The following is an 8,513-nucleotide window of genomic DNA, read 5'->3' on the forward strand; positions in this document are numbered from 1 at the left end:
AATAGGAAACCAATTATTGCAGTTTAGAAGTGTTTATAACGGTTTCAACATATATCATCTGTTCGATATAACAATTTATCAAAGATTACTCAATATTAACGTTTATAATGTGTTAAATATTGCACTCTTTAACCGGTTTGATAATACAATTTAAGAAAGTCTAATACTGTTTCTAAAATACAGTTTATAACCTGTTCAATTTGACAGTTTATACAAGTCTATAATCCGATCAATAATTACAACAGGAAACCCTTTCAAAATGTTGAAAACTGAAAACTGATAACAATCCTTCTGGATCTCTTTGCCAGCTATCTGCCTGTGGATTCACTCTGCTGATCAATAACACAGGGGTCTATGGGATTTTATAGCATGTTCAATATTCACATTTATATATTATACTTTTTGTATAAGGATTTAGATATTAGTGTATAATCTGTTCAGTATTACAGTTTATATTATGTATTTAACTTGAACAATATTAGTTTCTGAAAGTTTATAACCTGTTCAATATTAGTTTCTGAAAGTTTATAACCTGTTCAATATTAGTTTATAACCTGTTCAATATTAGTTACTGAACGTTTATAACCTGTTCAATATTAGTTTATGAAAGTCTATAACAGAGGTACTAAACTACCCGTCACACAACTTTACCAAGTAGCAAAGGTCCGGATGGATATTGTCATTATCGGCGTAGTCAAAAACCCCAAACCTGCAACCCATGTGACCCCAAACTGTTCAAATCAAATGTAATTTATCACATGCGCTGAATACAACGGGTGTAGACTTTACCGTGAAATTCTTATGAACCCTTCAACTATGCAGAGGAAAAAATGATTAACATAAAGACAAATAATAACTGACACAAGAGGAGTAAAAGACCCCTCTTATTGTCAGAAATAATGGTCATTTCCTGCAATTCAACACATTTTGCCATTGGGCAGAGAGAACATTTCACAGTTTCAAGATAATTTCCTGCAATTCAACACATTTTGCCATGTCTTATGATACCTAAGTGAGTCAACAAAATCAATGTGGGCCCCCTGGGGGTTGAGGCCCCAATGGGCATCGTAATAACTACAAGACCTAGACAGCTGGTATCTGGCATGGGCTAGTTGATCAGCTGGAAATTATAAATAGATATCTAAGATCTGTCAGTGAATGACATAACAAGAGGAGAACTGTACTACCGCATTTTCTCAATTGAACCTTGTGCATTCTACTATTACAACTCTCCACTGCAATAAAATTGAAAGCCTGACTGTGTTCTTAAATTTAAAAATATATACGTCAGGATCCGCGGTCCGTATTGACCCCGTTCTGGATCCGGAACCAGACTGCGGTCCGCCTTTGAGTATGGCTGGTCTATAAGTTGTCCAATATTAGTTTTTGAAGGTATTCCACTCTGTAGAGCGGGTTATTGAAAAACTGATGATATGAGAGGGCTGCTTAGATGTTGAAAATATAAACCCAATAGTATTAAAGATTCTTGACACTCAAACCGGTGGCACCTATTACCATACCCCGTTCGCAGGCATTTCAATTTGTTGTCTTGCCCATTCCCCCTCTGAACGGCAGACATACACAATCCATGTATCAATTGTCTCAAGGCTTAAACATCTTTCTTTAACCTGTCTCCCCCCCTTCATCTACACTGATTAAAGTGGACTTAACAAGCTTTCACCGAGATTCAACTGGTCAGTCTATGTCATGGAAAGAGCAGGTGTTCTTAATGTTTTGTGTATAAAGTATGTCAACATTATTAAAATGACCGGTGTTCAATTACTATTTATTTATTATATTTATTGAACCTTTATTTTATCAGGGAGTCATACTGAGACCAAGGTCTTTTTAAAGATGAATAAAAAATATATAAAAAACGCAGCAGAAAGAAAAACACGGTCATAAAAAAACAAACACATTCATCAGTATTAATGTCCTAAATCAGCTTTCTGAAATTCCCCAAAGGCACCAAAACATCAAATTTAAGAATATTTTGAAGATTGTTCCACAAATATGGTTCAATAAAACTAATAGTTTATTTACCTAACTCAGTAGAGACCTAAGGCATTTCCAGAGTTAGACTTCCCTTAGAGCAGGTGTGGTAACTCTTATGTCTAAAGTTTAGTAATAATGTTAAGTAGAGTGAAAGGCCATAACAAATTAAAACATAGCGATGTATCAACCGACGTAACATCAAACCACAAACCAAACCTACCACAAACCAACTTTCTGGTAGAGAATGCAGTGAGGAGTACTAAAATGGTTGCCATAATAAAGCACAGTGCGCTGTGATAAACTTCATCTGACGGCTTTAATTAAGTGGCAGCTGCGTTCCTATAGATGACGTCACCATAGTCTAGGACTGATGGGAGCATCGACTGAATAATCTGCTTTCTACTATTTAACGAGAGGCAGGAACTATTTCTATAGAAGAAGCCTATTTTCAGCCTCCTGAGTGGCACAGTGCCAGCCGACCGCGTCTGGGAGACCCATGGGGCGGCGCACAATTTATTGGCCCAGCTTCGTCCGGGTTAGGGGAGGGTTTGGCTGGCAGGGATGTCCTTGTCCCATCGCGCACAAGCGACTCCTGTGGTGGGCCGGGCGCAGTGCACGCTGACACGGTCGCCGGGTGTACGATGTTTCCTCCGACACATTTGGTGCAGCTGGCTTCCTGGTTAAGTGAACATTGTGTCAAAAAGCAGTGAGGCTTGGTTGGGTTGTGTTTCGGAGGACGCACGGCTCTCGACCCTCTCCTCTCCAGAGTCCGTACGGGAGTTGCAGCGATGAGACAAGACTTATTTACATAATTGTTCAGACCATTTTCTATGAGACTCAAAATTGAGCTCAGGTGCATCCTGTTTCCATGATCATCCTTGAGATGTTTCTACAACTTGACGGGAGTCCACCTGTGATAAATCCAATTGATTGGACATGATTTGGAAAGGCACACACTTGTCTACAGGGCATTCGGGAAAGTATTCAGACCTTTTCCACATTTTGTTTCCTTACAGCCTTATTCTAAAATCGATTCAATTGATTTTTCCCCCCTCATCAAATCAATACACAATACCCCATAATGACAAATATAAAACAGGTTTTAGAAATTTTTGCAAAAATAAAGAAGAAAAAAAACGGAAATATCACATTTATATAAGTATTCAGACCCTTTACTCAGGACTTTGTTGAAGCACTTTTGGCAGCGATTGCAGCCTTGAGTCCTCTTTGTTATGACACTGCAAGCTTGGCACCCCTGTATTTTGGGAGTTTCTCCCATTCTTCTCTGCAGATCCTTTCAAGCTTTATCAGGTTGGATAAGGAGTGTCGCTGCACAGCTATTTTCAGGTATCTCCAGACATGTTTGATCAGGTTCAAGTCCGTGCTCTGGCTGGGCCACTCAAGGACATTCAGAGACTTGTCCCGAAGCCACTCCTGTGTTGTTTTGGCTGTGTGCTTAGGACTCGTTGTCCTGTTGGAAGGTGAACCTTTCACCCCGGTCTGAGGTCCTGAGGTGTCTGGAGCAGGTTTTCATCAAATATCTCTTTCTACTTTGCTCTGTTCATCTTTCCCTTGATCCTGACTAGTTTCCCAGTCCCTGCCACCACCATGCTTCACCGTAGGGATGGTTCCAGGTTTCCTCCAGACGTGACGCTTGGCATTCAGGTCAAAGAATTCAATCTTGGTTTCAACAGACCAGAGAATCTTGTTTCTCATGGTCTGAGAGTCTTGTTTCTCATGGTCTGAGAGCTGGTTGTTATGTGCCTTTTACTGAGGAGGTGTTTGCATCTGGCAACTCTACCATAAATGCCTGATTGATGGAGTGCTGCAGAGATGGTTGTCCTTCTGGAAGGTTCTTCCATCTCCACATAGGAACTCATCAGGTTCTTAGCCACCTCTCTGACCAAGGCCCTTCTCCTCCGATTGCTCAGTTTGGACAGGCGGCCAGCTCTAGGAAGAGTCTTGGTGGCTCCAAACTTCTTCCATTTAAGAAAAAAATAAAAAATAAAAAATGACGGAGGCCACTGTGTTCTTGGGGACCTTCAATGCTGCAGAAATGTTTTGGTACCCTTCCCCAGATCTGTGCCCCAACACAATCATGTCTCGGGGCTCTACAAACAATTCCTTCGACCTCATGGCTTGGTTTTTGCTCTGACATGCACTGTCAACTGTGGGACCTTATATAGTCAGGTGTGTGTCTTTCCAAATCATTTCCAATCAATTGAATTTAGCACAGGTGGACACCAATCAAATTGTAGAAACATCTCAAGGATGATCATGGAAACAGGATGCACCTCAGCACAATGTCTAATCTCATAGCAAAGGGTCTGAAAACTGATCAATGGAAACATTTTTAATTTTGCCCAATAATCTTTAAACCTGTTTTCACTCCGTCATTATGGTGTATTGTGTGTAGATTGTTGAGGAAAAATATGAAGTTAATACATTTTAGAATAAGGCTGTAATGTGGAAAAAGTAAAGGGATCTGAATACTTTCCGAATGCAGTGTATGTAAGGTCCCACAGTTGACAGCCTTCCGACAGGTGGCGTCACTCTTACACAATGCTCGCCCCTCAACCAAATTCTTATTCACAATAATGGCCTGAAAAAACAGAGATACACAGAAATCCTATTTAATTGCTTAATAGTTGGAATTCTATATATACACAAGTCCATGGATACAGTGCCATACAATTCTAGAGCAGCCGATATGTAACTTGTGTTTCGCTTCCTCATGATCCCAGCAGGTTGAATTGCCATTGTTCCAGATAGCTTGGCAATGTAGCTGCAATAAATCCGTTTTTAACCGTGATCGCTGATTGTGATAATATATTACTCTAAAATACTACAGAACATCAGAACTACCTGGACTGTTGACGCATCAATGCAACACATAGGTGTATTATACTTTTCTTGAAAAATGTACACTACCGTTTAAAAGTTTGTGGTCACTTCGAAATGTCCTTGTTTTTGAAAGAAAATCACATTTTTGGTCCATTGAAATAACATCAAATTGATCAGAAATATAGTGTAGACCTTGTTAATGTTGTAAATGACTATTGTAGCTGTCCTTCTTTAGACTAGTTAAGTATCTGGAGCATCAGAATTTGTGGGTTGAAATACAGGCTCAAAATGGCCAGAAACAAGTACTTTCTTCTAAAACTCGTCAGCCTATTCTAGTTCTGAGACATGAAGGCTATTCCATGCGAGAAATTGCCAAGAAACTGAAGATCTCGTACAACGTTGTGTACTACTCCTTTCACAGAACAGTGCAAACTGTCTTTAACCTGTTTCTATTCTGGGTAGAGCCAGTGTGCACTGTTCTATGAGTCAAATCAAATCAAATTTTCTTGGTCACTTACACATGGTTAGCAGATGTTAATGCGAGTGTAGCGAAATACTTGTGCTTCTAGTTCTGACCGTGCAGTAATATCTAACAAGTAATCTAACAATTTCACAACAACTACCTTATACACACAAGTGTAAAAGAATGATTAAGAATATGTACTGTGACAGACCAGGGGGTTTGGTCAAGACGTTTTCACAGATCAGACACAGGCAGAGTATGATTAGCTCGGTTTTCAATTAAATAATAAATCAAAAGAAAAGGATAGGTGTCCCCGATGAGACCCTCTCTGGGTCTTCTGGGCTCCGGGTCTTGCTGTATCCTGTAGGGGCACACAAACTCAACTCCCTCGTCTTAGCTCGGGCACCGTCTCCAACTACACGGAAGTCACCTTACTTCCCCCAGTCCTCCTCTGTGTGCTGCCCTTCTGGCAGCTTTATGGGGCTTGTACAGTTGGTGAGCAATCAGCCCTTGATTAATCACCAACTCCCCAATCAGCCCCAATAGTCCTGGGCGGAGAGCCCGTCGAGACCTGGCACGTCCAGCAGATGGAGCCATGGCCTCGTGATGTATACTCCATCTGTCATCAGGCCTCGACGAGACTCCCCCTGGTGGCTGACCTGCCATACGCCACTGTGCATATACATATATGGATGAGCGATGGCCGAACGGCATAGGCAAGATGCAGTAGATGGTATAGAGTACATTATATACATATGAGAGTAATGTAGGGTATGCAAACATTATATAAAGTGGCATTGTTTAGGTGACTAGTGATACATTTATTATATCCAATTTTTTATTATGAAAAGTGGCTAGAGATTTGAGTCACTATGTTGGCAGCAGCCACTCAATGTTAATGATGGCTGTTTAACAGTCTGATGGCCTTGAGATAGAAGCTGTTTTTCAGTCTCTCAGTCCCAGCTTTGATGCACCTGTAATGACCTCGCCTTCTGGATGATAGCGGGGTGAACAGGCAGTGGCTCGGGTGGTTGTTGTCCTTGATGATCTTTTTGGCCTTCCTGTGACATCGGGTGGTGTAGGTGTCCTGGAGGGCAGGTAGTTTACCCCCGGTGATGCGTTGTGCAGACCTCACTACCCTCTGATACAGCCCGACAGGATGCTCTCGATTGTGCATCTGTAAAAGTTTGTGAGTGTTTTTGGTGACAAGCCAAATTTCTTCAGCCTTCTGAGGTTGAAGAGGCGCTGTTGCTCCTTCTTCACCATGCTGTCTGTGTGGGTGGACCATTTCAGTTTGTCCATGATGTGTACACTGAGAACTTAAAACTTTCCACCTTCTCCACTACTGTCCCATCGATGTGGATAGGGGGGTGCTCCCTCTGCTGTTTCCTGAAGTGCACGATCATCTCCTTTGTTTTGTTGACGTTGAGTGTGAGGTTATTTTCCTGACACCATACTCTAAGGGCCTTCACCTCCTCCCTGTAGGCCGTCTCGTCGTTGTTGGTAATCAAGCCTACCACTGTAGTGTCATGAAAGGTTTTAATAGTCACCGTGGATAGCACATCACCAATGCACTTGCTAATAAACTCGCTCAACGAATCAGCGTATACATTGTTGTCCGATGCTATCCGGAACATATCCCAGTCCACGTGATCGAAGCAGTCTTGAAGTGTGGAATCAGACTTGTCGGACCAGTGTTGAACAGACCTGAGCACAGGCGCTTCCTGTTTTAGTTTCTGTCTATAGGCTGGGAGCAGCAAAATGGAGTCGTGGTCAGATTTGCCAAAAGGACGGCGAGCGAGGGCTTTGTATGCGTCGCGGAAATTAGAATAACAATGATCCCGAGTTTTTCCAGACCGGGTCGCGCATTCGATTAGGGTGCCTTGTTTTCAGATTAGCTTTGTTAAAATCCCCAGCTACAATAAATGCAGCCTCAGGATATGTGGTTTCCAGTTTACAGAGAGTCCAATGAAGTTCTTTCAGGGCCGTCGAGGTGTCTGCTTTGGGGGGGATATACACGGCTGTGATTATAATCGAAGAGAATTCTCTTGGTAGATAATGCGGTCGACATTTGATAGTAAGGAATTCTAGGTCAGGTGAACAAAAAGACTTGAGTTCCTGTATGTTGTTATGATCACACCACGACTCGTTAATCATAAGGCATACACCCCCGCTCTTCTTCTTACCAGAGAGATGTTTGTTTCTGTCGGCACGATCCGTGAACAAACCGGGTGGCTGTACGGACTCTGATAGCGTATCCCGAGTGAGCCATGTTTCCGTGAAAAAAAGAATGTTGAAATCTCTGATGTCTCTCTGGAAGGCAAACCTTGCTTGAATTTTGTCTACCTTGTTGTCAAGAGACTGGACATTGGCGAGTAGTAAACTCGGGAGAAGTAAGCTATGTGCCCATCTATGGAGCCTGACCAGAAGACCGCTCCGTCTGTCCCTTCTGCGGCACCGTTGTTTTGGGTCGCCTACTGGGATCGGATTCATAGTCCTGGGTGGTGATCCACACAGAGGATCCGCTTTGGGAAAGTTGTATTCCTGGTCGTAATGTTGGTAAGTTGATGTTGCTCTTATTTCCAAAAGTTTCTCCCGGCTGTATGTAATAAGACTTAAGATTTCCTAGTGCACAGCGTTGTACGAGATCTTCAGTTTCTTGGCAATTTCTCGCATGGAATAGCCTTCATTCCTCAGAACAAGAATAAACTGACGAGTTTCAGAAGAAAGTTCTTTGTTCCTGGCCATTTTGAGCCTGTAATCGAACCCACAAATTCTGATGCTCCAGATACTCAACTAGTCTGAAGAAGGGCAGTTTTATTGCTTCTTTAATCAGCACAACAGTTTTCAGCTATGCTAACATAATTCCAAAAGGGTTTTCTAATGATCAATCAACTCCATAGAAATCTGCCGTTTCCAGCTACAATAGTCATTAACAACATTAACAATGTCTACACTGTATTTCTGACCAAGTTGATGTTATTTTAATGGACAAAAAAGTGTTGTTTTTTTCAAAACAAGGACATTTCTAAGTGATCGCAAACTTTTGAATGGTAGTGTACAGCATTTCGATTCACTATTTCCCCCAGTGTTTGTGTCTTTGCTTCGAGAGAGCATGTGAATGATTAAGATGTTGTTAACTTAAAAATGTATGAAAATGTCATATATGCAGTATATATATTTATATCGATAAGACTGCAGATACACATAT

Source organism: Oncorhynchus masou, chromosome 23 (genome assembly GCF_036934945.1).
Source record: "Oncorhynchus masou masou isolate Uvic2021 chromosome 23, UVic_Omas_1.1, whole genome shotgun sequence".
Taxonomy (NCBI): domain Eukaryota; kingdom Metazoa; phylum Chordata; class Actinopteri; order Salmoniformes; family Salmonidae; genus Oncorhynchus; species Oncorhynchus masou.